Genomic DNA, 13,040 nt, shown 5'->3' with positions numbered 1-13,040 from the left:
TAAAGATTGGATGAAAACTGTGACCTCTATTGTCTACAGAAGGTTGTTCTATTATTTGACCTAGTGACCTTGTTTTTGACCCCAGATGACCCAAATACAATCCCAAACCGGATTTCATCAAGATAAACATTTTGACCAAATTTCATCAAGATTGGATGCAAACTGTGACCTCTACTGTCTACACAAACAAATTGTTGACGGACGGACACACGCAGGCACGCACAACGGACGCCGGACATCACACGATCACATAAGCTCACCGTGTCACTTCATGACAGGTGACCTAAAAATATGTGTCGGAGATAAACATGAACAGTTGTGGTCAAAATCCCATAGAAACAAGGGCTGTTTGTAAAACATGTATGCCCCCCTATATGGGCTATAAGTTCAGCGTTTTTTTTCCTTCTTTAACTAGTACCGGGGAACGGTACCTTTCCCAAAGCCTACCGGAGGCTTCCCAATTTTAGCACCGGACCTTTCCCAATCTCGATATCTACCGTTCCGAACGATTTTAGGTGCCGTTCCCAATAGCCAGTGCCTTTTATTTTCGCTGGAAATATCTTTTGATATTGTCGAGCCTTTCATTTTCGGCCATTTATTTTCGCCGGACATTGTTGCGTAGAAAGTAAACAAAACTGTTCAAATGGGGCGCAACTCTAACCGCTGTGTAAAATGTGAATGGATTACATAACCGCGACGAGTGATCGATATTTCCCGTGAAAGAATTCCATCGCTAAGACCAGTCTTCCTTACATCAATAAACTTTCTCAACACTAATTTTTCGTTGACATTAAAAAAACGTAACCGTATTGAGTTAAATGCGCATATTACTTCTATGTATAGTTTTTTAAGTGTCAAATCCGGACAGTAACTATTCGGATACGGATATAAACAAATAAAAGTTTAACATAAAATTAAAAATAATGAGACATGGGTGTAAAATCCTATAGTTATTTACAACATATACATAAGCATTAAATGGCACATGATCTTAATATCTTATTTGATGATTTGAAAAAAAAATCTAAACAAAATATAAGACTTACCTTTAAAAATTATTGTTAAAGCATTCCACTCTAAAAACTCATTTTGGTTACGTGTGACTATTCTCACTGTCTATTGTTAAAAGATGTCAAACCAGTACAAGATCCATTGTTGTTGTTTTTGTTTAGTTTTTAAGTTTTTAATTTAACTCACATGAAACATTGCAGGGCTTGTAAGACTTTTAAGGGCTAAAAAAAATTATTAATATTATTTTTTATGCAACCTCAGTGCTTATGCCTATCACTGGAAGATATTTTTTCCAATTGACGGGCACATTCTAACTGAAGTGGCAATAACACAATTTTCACATGACATGATACGATAGTCGAAATATCATAACCGTACTGTAGTTTTTCTGTCAAAACCTAGAGTTTAAAATGCTTTGTGATGCAGAATATAGCCCCTAATGATAGATTACATGCATTTTAAAGGTTCCCATTTCATCAATTTTGCGACTCGAATTTTTCCCAATTCATTGATTTCGCGACTCGTTTTTTTTTCCCAATTTGAAGATTTCACGACTCGAAAAATTCCCAATTGTAGGGGTACAGGTACCTTTCCCCTTTGGGGAAAAAAAACGCTGAAGTTGTAGTAGCAGCCATTGTGTGAATACGTTTTTTGTCACTGTGAATGGTGTAGTAGTAGTAGTAGTAGTAGTAGTAGTAGTAGTAGTAGTAGTTGTAGTAGTAGTAGTAGTAGTAGTAGTAGTATAGTAGTAGTAGTAGTAGAAGTAGTAGTAGTAGTAGTAGTAGAAGTAGTAGTAGTTGTAGTAGTAGTAGTAGTAGTGGTAGTAGTAGTAGTAGTAGTAGTAGTAGTAGTGGTAAAAGTAGTAGTAGTAGTGGCAGTAGTAGTAGAAGTGGTGGTGGTGGTGGTGGTGGTGGTGGTGGTGGTGTAGAAGTAGTAGTAGTAGTAGTAGAAGTAGTAGTAGTAGTAGTAGTAGTAGTAGTAGCAGTAGCAGAAGCAAGTAGCAGCATTACAAGACCAATACTAAGAATGATCAAATGGGAAAAGGTAACCTTGCACTGGCAGTAAATATGGGGCTCATTTACAGGTCAGATTTGGAATCTCTGCTGTAAACTGAGATTTTGAATGAATTAAAGGGAGGTAAATCTGTAATAAAAAGAACATGCATAAACCGTAGTTGTTTCCCTTGTTTGAACCATGCTAAATCCTTACAAGTTTGGAAAGAATTGGATGAAAAATTTGGACTTTATTGCATAAACACCATTTTCTCAATTCAAGGGGAGGTAATTCTGTACTTCATGGACCAATAATGCTCATTTTTTGTAGGGTTCGTGTCCTCATTGATATAAAGACACTGTGCAAATTTGGAAAGGATCGAACAAAAAATGTGGAAGATTTTTGAAAGTTTTCACAAAATAGGCAAAAACGAATAAACATGCAAAGTTCAACGAGCTCCTGCGGCCATGTTTTTTGACAAATCAAATTTCTTTGAACAACTTTTTCAGGGGAGCCTTCAAAGGTCATCCCTGTGAAATTGTTTGAAAATCTGATGAGCGGTTTCTGACAAGAAGATTTTTTAAGGTTTTTACCATATATGGTCATGGCGGCCATCTTGGTTATGTGATCAAATTTTTTTTAACAATTCTTTTGTCCCATGACCTAGGGATGCTCCACATGAAATTTAGTTGAAATTGGCTCAATGGTTTAGTAGAAGAAGATGTTTACAAATTGTTTACAGACAGACGGACGGACACCGGACGCTGAGTGATCACAATAGCTCACCCCGAGCTATCGCTCAGGTGAGCTAAAAAGAAGAGGTCATGTATTTTTTCCCATTTTACGGGACCTACTGTCCTGTAAAAATTTGCCTAGTTTGGATTTGACTGGGGAGATGAACTAAAATTTAAGATTTAAAGAAGAATTGTTTTTTGTTTTGTTTGTATAAAACCTTCAATTGGAAATTACTATCAGTCATTTGGGAAAATTACATACTTTTTTAGAGTGGAATGAGGCTATATTTTGGTCCCAAATTTGACCCCAGCCAAAAAAAAATCTGAAGATAAACAAAAAAAATGATATTAAGAATAAATAATAATGTGCCTCATGTCGCTAATAACAGAAAACATATTTGTGTTTCTATTGTTTTGTTAAAAGTCATGCATCTATTGTTTTTTGCACACCTTTTCCACAAACCATATAAATTCTTTCAGATATGGCAAGCTACAGTTCTACATGCATCAAGATATCTCATTCGCTGCCAGCATATATAAAATGTGTCTACAACAGAAAATCTGGTGGTTCCATAACTGGCATTACTGGTAAATACCAGACTGGTTAATTTTCCTTCACAACCTGTTTAATATCATTCACATTTTTCCTGAAAACCCCTTTAAAATACCAAGATATATATCTCTCTTTAAAATGTGCAGTATGTGCATTATCCAGATTTCTGGATTAAATCAGAATAACACACAGTTATTTTTAAAACATTTCAAACCAAATTGAAGCACTCCAGGGTTTTTTTTTAGAAAAAGGGGAAGACGCTGGACGCTGGGTAAAAGGGGAAAATCGAGCGCGAAAGAGACATATTTGGGGAAAAAATAAAAACTGTTCATTTCAATGTCTATAACTCACTTACAGACTTCAGGGTTTTTTTAGAAAAAGAGGCATGTCTCTGACCTTTTTGTTGTTAAACACATGAACAAGTATGATATTAAAGTCAAAGTCCTAAATAAAGTTGCACGTGTGGATCTAATAATGGGAAATGTTTTCAACTGGGGCCGGGGAACGATGTCAATATTATGATATCAATTTCATGATGAATGGGTTGACGATCTAGATCTGCTACAGTATTGGAAGGGAAAGGTGCGGCAGCTGCCGATTGTCTACTTTCACTTTCACAATAATCCGACAGTATTAATCGATGTTGATTACATGTACCTCCGAATCCTGCTGGGTTTCAACGGTTTTTGATGATTCATTCTTAAAAAATGCGTCAACGCAATTATTATTTTCCGAGTCCGAACGTTTTATTTTGTTCGTGTTTGAACGCCAATTGTGAGACTTTTTTCTGTTTTAACGTTTATATCTTCGCTTTCACATAACCCGGATGAAAATTCGACTGGTTTCCGGTAATTAATTGACGAAACACCCTTCTCGCGCAAGACCGGAATCCAGTAAAATAGTCACATGATTAATACGATTAGTTGCCCGGTTTCCATGACGTGATTTAAGAGCTATATATAGAATCACTGGGATTCGCAGATTTGAGTGTTCGTCGGGAGAGAAAGAGAGAGAGAGAGCGAGATCGTTGTAAATGGTTCAAATTGGATAAGTGTCGACTTACCAAAAGAAAAAAAACATTTCTTTGAGGGTAAAATATAATATTTTGGTGAAAAATTATATTTTTGGAGGGGAAATGGTATTTTTAGGGGAAAAATTATGGTAGGGCAGGGGTTTTTTTTACTTAGAAAGTGACGCCGATAATCGGCGTCTTCCCCTACCAGAATTTTTCCCCTAAAACTACCATTTCCCCTCCAAAAATATAATTTTTCACCAAAATATAATATTTTACCCTCAAAGAAATGTTTTTTTCTTTCTTTTGGGAAGTCGACACTTATCCTATTTGTACCATGTACAACGATCTCGCTCTCTCTCTCTCCCGACGAACACTCAAATCTGGGAATCCCAGTGATTCTATATATAGCTCTTAAATTACGTCATGGAAACCGGGCACCTAATCGTATTAATCATGTGACTATTTTACTGGATTCCGGTCTTGCGCGAGAAGGGTGATTCGTCAATTAATTACCGGAAACCAGTCGAGTTTTCATCCGGGTTATGTGAAAGCTAAGATGGGTATAGACGTTAAAACAGAAAAAAAGTCTCACAATTGGCGTTCATACACGAACAAAATAAAACGTTCGGACTCGGAAAATATTAATTGCGTTGACGCATTTTTTAAGAATAAATCATCAAAAACCGTTGAAACCCAGCAGGATTCGGAGGTACATGTAATCAACATCGATTAATACTGTCGGATTATTGTGAAAGTAAAAGTAGACAATCGGCAGCTGCCGCACCTTTCCCTTTCAATATTGTAGCAGATCTAGATCGTCAACCCATTCTTCATGAAATTGAAATCACAATATTGAAATCGTTCCCCAGCCCCAGTTAAAAACATTTCCCATTATTAGATCTACCCCTCCAACTTTATTTAGGACTTTGAATTTAATACCATACTTGTTCATGTGTTTAAGAACAAAAAGGTCAGAGACATGTCTCTTTTTCAAAAAAAAAACCTGAAGTCTGTTGGCGAGTTATAGACATTGAAATGAACAGTTTTTATTTTTTCCCCAAATATGTCTTTTTCGCGCTCGATTTTCCCCTTTTACCCAGCGTCCAGCGTCTTCCCCTTTTTCTAAAAAAAAACCTAGTAGGGGAAGACGCCGAATATCGGGGTCACTTTCTTAGTAAAAAAAACCCCTGCACTCTCTAAGTATTTGTTCAGGTTTTTATTGAAAATAAGGTTTTTAAAGCGCCCTACATTGATTTCCAGCAATTCTTCATTTTCAAAAAGCCCTTTCAAGGTCTATGCACAACCTGATGAATTAAGCAATTCTTCAGGAAAATCTTCATTTTCAAATAGCCCTTTCAAGGTCTATGCACAACCTGATGAATTAATAGGGGTATAACCACTAGAAGAGTTTGTCTTCATAAAATTTTAGCTGATAACTCACGCAAGCTATTTGTGCCAACAAGAATTTTAACATTTGAAAATGTTAAGGATTGGTTGCAAGAACAACCATTGACAACCGTTATTTTCAGTTTACTCTCTTAATCATAAGGTGGTTGATCTTAGCCTTTTGTTCAAACGTTCCAAAAAAATCCACATCATCATTCAGCAACACTTAAGTTATTCATCAAATGTTGATGACAGGACAGATAAAGAATGACCACAGTGGCTCAACCCACTAGCTTTGTGCTGTGAGGTGAGCTCAATACATGTTAATTCTGCTTGCTGTTTTCAATGCTAAATTCTTACCTTTTTTCACTCACTATATCACACCCATCAATGTATTTACTGACCAGCTAAGAAGGCCAATGCCCAAATGACCTTGCACCTTGTCTATGCTTCCTGCAACATTTCGCTCACTGCAAGGTCTTCGTCAAAGTAAACCCGCACAGGCCATGGAGAACGTCTCTGCTGGTGGAACTGGGTTGATTTCTGAACTGAAAATAAGAGAGTGCAGGGGTTTTTTAGAAAAAGGGGAAGACGCTGGACGCTGGGTAAAAGGGGAAAATTGAGCGCGAAAGAGACATATTTGGGGAAAAAATAAAAACTGTTCATTTCAATGTCTATAACTCACAGACTTCAGGTGTTTTTTTTTAGAAAAAGAGGCATGTCTCTGACCTTTTTGTTCTTAAACACATGAACAAGTATGATATTAAAGTCAAAGTCCTAAATAAAGTTGCAGGTGTAGATCTAATAATGTCAACTGGGGCCGGGGAATGATGTCAATATTATGATTTCAATTTCAAGATGAATGGGTTGACGATCTAGATCTGCTACAGTATTGGAAGGGAAAGGTGCGGCAGCTGCCGATTGTCTACTTTCACTTTTACAATAATCCGACAGCATTAATCGATGTTGATTACATGTACCTCCGAATCCTGCTGGGTTTCAACGGTTTTTGATGATTCATTCTTAAAAAATGCGTCAACGCAATTAATATGCATCTGTTTTTACTAATGAAAGTAAATTTTCTGATTGTTAATAACTATTTTGGTGTTCCTGGCCAAAAAAGTAATAAAATTTATATTGACCTCTTCGGGCTCTTGAACATGTCTTCAGGCTATTCAAAGTTTCAGCTCATTAGCCTGAAGGGCAATTTGGCTTAAATATTTAGCGTGAAGACTGTATTAAAGATTTTACTTGCTATAAACCTATTTCTGTTTTTAGCTGTAAAATTGCATAAAAGAGCCCTGGCTAGGCTAGATTGAACTTTACCGGTACGCAGTTGTTTACCACTATCGACAAAGCGGGGGTTTGGGGGCCGTAGCCCCCGATACTAAGGAAATATATAGGATAAAAGGGATTATAAGGTGTTGCGTTAGTTGTTATGTGTTAGGTGTTAAGGCAGGGTTTTTTTTTAGAAAAAGGGGAAGACGCTGGACGCTGGGTAAAAGGGGAAAATCGAGCGCGAAAGAGACATATTTGGGGAAAAAATAAAAACTGTTCATTTCAATGTCTATAATTCACCTACAGACTTCAGGTTTTTTTTTTAGAAAAAGAAGCTGTCTCTGACCTTTTTGTTCTTAAACACATGAACAAGTATGATATTAAAGTCAAAGTCCTAAATAAAGTTGCAGGTGTAGAACTAATAATGGAAAATGTTTTCAACTGGGGCCGGGTAACGATGTCAATATTATGATTTCAATTTCATGATGAATGGGTTGACAATCTAGATCTGCTACAGTATTGGAATTGAAAGGTGCGGCAGCTGCCGATTGTCTACTTTCACAATAATCCGACAGTATTAATCGATGTTGATTACATGTACCTCCGAATCCTGCTGGGTTTCAACGGTTTTGATGATTCATTCTTAAAAAATGCGTCAACGCAATAAATATTTTCCGAGTCCGAACGTTTTATTTTGTTCGTGTATGAACGCCAATTGTGAGACTATTTTCTGTTTTATCGTTTATATCTTGGCTTTCACATAACCCGGATGAAAATTTGACTGGTTTCCCGTAATTAATTGACGAAACACCCTTCTCGCGCAAGACCGGAATCCAGTAAAATAGTCACATGATTAATACGATTAGTTGCCCGTTTCCATGACGTTATTTAAGAGCTATATATAGAATCACTGGGATTCCCACATTTGAGTGTTCGTCGGGAGAGAGAGAGAGAGAGCGAGATCATTGTACATGGTACAAATTGGATAAGTGTCGACTTCCCAAAAGAATAAAAACATTTCTATGAGGATAAAATATGATATTTTGGTGAAAAATTATATTTTTGTAGGGGAAATGGTATTTTTAGGGGAAAAATTCTGGTAGGGGAAAACGCCGAATATCGGCGTCACTTTCTTAGTAAAAAAAAAAACCTGTAAGGGTTAGGGTACGCTGTTTGATGTAAAGTGTTGCGTACCGGTAAAGTTCAATCGTCCCCCCCTGGCTAACGCGTATCATGTTAAGTAGATTATTTGTAAATAATTTACAAAGACACAATCTGGGACCCATTGTTTTCAGTTTGGACCCATTGTTTCACAATATGCGAGTCCCAGGCCCAGGGACTCATTGATGTGGATTTCAAAATGAATCACTGCATGCAGAAAGCACACGTTTACTACAACTGTGCGACCAATATACAGTATTCCATAAATATATCAAATACATTATTATTTATTTAAATGGTACTATTTTAAGTAAAACATATCACACGAAGTTCGTGTTTGTGACGTCATTAGTGGTCTCATGACATCGTGAGATTTGTAATTTTTAATGTTAACAAATATTACAGTCTTTATTATTATGATTGAACTTTTTCAATCTGTAAAGTACACATTTATTACAACCGTGCGACAATATACAGTCTTCTATAAATATATATTATCATTTGGGGTCCTAAGCTTTATAAATATACACAAAATTTATACCGTCAGTTTTTTCAGCCTGTTACCGCCACAGATCTTTACGCGCGCGGAAGTGAAATCAGAAAGACTCCTCCCTATTATAATGATAGGTTACAAACTGCGTAATCAATTGAATGATAATAAAAGAACAGAAAGCTAGTTCTGTAATAAATTTTAGAGAAAACAAAACATAGATAAACAAAACAAAGTAAGATATATATTATAGACGTTTATACACGGCTGAGCGGGGCCGGGCAGTGATAACTGGCCCCAGGTCGCAAACGGCCCTCGGGCCGTTATGCTCCCTGCGGGCCGATTATCACTGCCCGGCCCGTCTAAGCCGTGTATTATCCTCTAGATAAATATTGTTAAACATGTGAATTATATTTTTTATTAAATCAAATGGCGTACGACATAAAACATGATTGTATGAAGTTTTTTTATTTTCTAAATTACAAAATATACATAATTTCAATTAATTGAAAATGGAGTACGACATAAAACATGTATGAAGTTTTTTATTTTCTTTATTACAAAATATACATAATTTCAATTAATTTCAATAACATAATAATATTGTTTAACATGGAATTCTATTTTCTATTTAATCAAAATGGAGTACGACATAAAACAAAACTTTTTTTCTTTATTACAAAAAAAAAATACATTTACAAAAAAAATACATAGAATATACAGTGAACGTGACAAAATACAACAGAATTTAAACAATATACATGTGCATTACTCCAGCACAACACCGCACACTTGACCGACCTTGGTCGGGAACTCGAAGGGAGTGCATTGTTTCGCCTCATACTTTTCACATAAATTAGAGATCGAACGCGGTCGATATAATATATATCGATATGTCAATACTAGAGGTAAATCAATATAGAATAGTCTCGGTAAAGCTAAAAAATGATTTGTTTGCCCTAGATTCTAATATGTATATATGTCATACACATATTCCACCTGTTAATTCAAAAGTTTTTATTGATAAGGATTTTGATTTTTTTTTGATGAAATAGAAAAAAGGAATTGAAAAGTACGGGTTGTTAGGCAAAACATCTTAATGCAAGGCCAGGTAATTTAACAGATATCTTAGAATTCGACAAACATCTTGACTCTCTAGAATTTACAAGCACAGAAAATACAAACGATATTATATCGATCGTACGGAATAATCCAGACAAAGTCATTGATAGCAATGGCAAAAAATTAATTAACTTATGTAAATCCACTAACCACATAATTATAAATGGTCGTCTAAACAGTGAACAAGAAAACCAGTTCACATTTTCCTCAACACGTGGCTTGAGTGTAACTGATTACCTAATTGTAAATATATTCTTTATTTCCTCCGATATCGAAGATTCGAACATCATAACTATACAATAATCACAAAGCATGTCCAACATAGGAAGAGTGGCATAATTTACAATATATATATGCATGAATAAATACAAACACACACACACACACACACACACACACACACGCACGCACGCACGCACGCACGCACGCACGCACGCACGCACGCACCCCCCCCCCCACACACACATATCATTTCAGCTGTTGTTATACATGTATTTACAATATCGCATACCAAAGTCGAAAGCGAAAGTTGGTGTAATATTTGTAAACGTATAAACTTATAAAGTATTCAATAAAACCACACTATTTAGCTATTATCGATAACTTAATTTACTTTACGTTAAACGAAAATTCAAGCTAAAGTTAGGTTATCCATAATATACTGACAATATCATCCTGTAAGTTATTACAAAGAAACATTATAGTCCATTTCAGCGAATATAATATAAACATGTTAAAACAGATCACATATGAATTTTAGTAAAACGAAATTGCTAAACAGGCCATCTTCAGTTACTGTTAATGCAAGACACACTAGATGTCTACCGGTACTCATTGTCAATACGGGAAGAGCCATAAATTGCATAAATTTGCAGTGCCCGATCACTCTGTACAGTTCAACAATAAGCTTATTCCTTTTGGATTCTGGTTTTTCACAAAACCAGAGAGTATGGTTCACAATACTGTCGGTGAACTTGTAACAGATTGCACATTTACTTGCAAATTGCCTCGACATTGCCATGCTTAGGATCTTCGTTGACTTGTGGTTCACAGAAAGTGAAGGTGAAGTCTAAGAAATGACGATGGCGGTAAGCGGTCTATCAGCTTCAAATAGCTTTAAATCATCGCGACATGTAATTTTATTTGCAATGTCTGAGCGTCTTTGTCTGTTTGAAATTCTAACATTGTTTTTGATTGTCCGTTTCCATGCCATCTTTCCGGGGAATACACCACTTTCCAGATATGTTTCTAGGGTAGGCATCAAACTGTACTTTTGTAATAGTCTGTAGATGTCAGGAATCAGCCCTTGCATATTAATGCACCCTAAGCAATATCGTGTTAGTCTATGTATGAACACTTTCTTGGCCAAGAATCTAACTGGAAGCCGGCACAGTTGCCCGAAAAACTCAAGCTTCTCAAAGTTCTTCCGCGGATTCAATGTTTAAGCATGACAATGCAACATCGGTGTTTGTGTACCTACCGACGCTAAGAATTTGTTTAACACATCTTCTATGGGATATTTCAAGTTGATTTATGTCGCATTAAGATAGTTGCACCATAGCGGCGAGCCATATAAAGCTTTGGGCAAGACCACATTAACATATATTTTACGAAGTGTTATAGGATTAAGTTCAGCAGGATTAAATCCACAATGAAGGATAGAATTGACAGTACCTCTCATCTTCGACGAAGCTTCACACATCAGTGCACCGCTCGACATGTTACGGTCACATTTCAGTCCAAGATGTGTGTACGTTTCTGCTTCCTGTATAGCTTCACGCCCGAGTGTCCAAGTAAGTTCAGGTCGACTGAATCGCTGTTCGTTGAATACTATAACTGCACACTTTGATGGATTATATTCAAAGCGCCGTTTACACGAATAGTCATAGCATATTTACATCATGCCATCAAGTGCGTGCTTTGAAAATGCAATTAGAATCATGTCGTCTGCTACTGTAGGACTGTTCATATTCATTCCGTACATACAAAAACCTAGACCAGAATGTTCAAGTTCATTGATTAGTCCATTTATATATACTAGATAGCAGTTTGGTGAACTTTTCCCGCCTTGGCGAGTTCCCTGACAAACAGGGAACTATTTCGATGTATGGCCGCGATTTTTGACACAACTAGTCATGTTCGCGTATAATTCCATGAATGCGAGCAGTGAAGTGTCGTCTATTTTTGTTTCGAGCTTGTAAAAGAGGCCGTCATGCCACACTTTATCGAACGCTTGTCTCCCATCCAGGTAGCACACTTTAGCTTTGATCCATGTTCACGTGCAAAATAGACACTTTCACGTAACATGAATGACGTCATCAGACAGCCAAGGCCCTCCTGGAAACCACCCTGTTGAATGTTAATGTCGGCCATCATAATTGTACTACATCGTTGTAAAAGCTCAGATTCAAAGAGCTTTAACACAATAGAAGTAAGGGTTATAGCTCTGTAGCTATCCGGATTGTCCTTTGGTTTCGATCCTCCTTCATGAAGCGTTATTATAACACCACGCTTGAGATTGTCAGGAATGTACACTGTACGAAGAATTGCAGTGAAGAAATTAGCTTATAATGGCGAAATAGCACTCGCTACTGGCTTCAGATGCTCGTATGTTATACCATCATATCCAGGAGCCTTTCCATTTGGACAAGAACGTATACACCTCTCAATGCCTTCGGGCATTACTGTGGCGTTGTTGTCAGGTATCAATGTCTCACGCAGTTGCCCAACGTTTTGTGACACATGATCACGCCATATGTCATCAAAATGTTCAGAGTTAGATGGCGAATATAGTCTTTCAAAATAAAACCCCCATTGTTCCCTAATCGCTTTCTGGTCACGATGTACAATTTCACCGAACTTGATACCCGATGTGGAGTTATTACAGTTATAGGCCATACGACGTGTGTTGACCTGTTTCCAGAAATCATTTGTATTCATTTCTGCAGATTCGTCAATGTCCCGGTTCAGCTGCATCATATTCCCATTTGCTGCTTATCTATGGGCTCGCCGGAAGTCCCTCTTTGCCGTCTTATAGGACATATACTCTGTGGTAGTTTTGTTCCTCGGACGTCCAGCACGACACCACTGGAAAGTAATTTATTTGAAATATTCCACATAGATAAGATTCTTTAAATTGTATTCCAGACACAACCACATATAACATTCGTATGCACAAATGTTTATTTCTCCAAATAATAGTGAAAATTCTTCCAATCGTATGTCTTGTAAGTAATTAATTAATATAAGATGTGCAGTTGCAATATCAGATGCACTTGTGTATTCCCTTCATAACTA

The 13,040-nt window shown here is 36.7% G+C and overlaps 1 long non-coding RNA gene across 1 annotated transcript in view; it reads right to left on the bottom strand.

The window, feature by feature from the left end:
• Nucleotides 1-8,706, bottom strand: part of LOC127852265 (uncharacterized) — a 67,247-nt gene extending 58,541 nt beyond the window's left edge. The window contains exons 1-2 of the long non-coding RNA XR_008036155.1: nucleotides 8,673-8,706; nucleotides 6,097-6,240 (exon numbers count right to left, since the gene is read on the bottom strand). This is a non-coding gene — a long non-coding RNA (uncharacterized LOC127852265). The remainder of the gene's footprint in view (nucleotides 1-6,096; nucleotides 6,241-8,672) is intronic.
• Nucleotides 8,707-13,040: the final 4,334 nt, after the last annotated feature.

The sequence above is a fragment of the Dreissena polymorpha genome, chromosome 12 (genome assembly GCF_020536995.1).
Source record: "Dreissena polymorpha isolate Duluth1 chromosome 12, UMN_Dpol_1.0, whole genome shotgun sequence".
Lineage (NCBI taxonomy): Eukaryota > Metazoa > Mollusca > Bivalvia > Myida > Dreissenidae > Dreissena > Dreissena polymorpha.
This window is presented reverse-complemented; position numbering and strand designations above follow the sequence as displayed.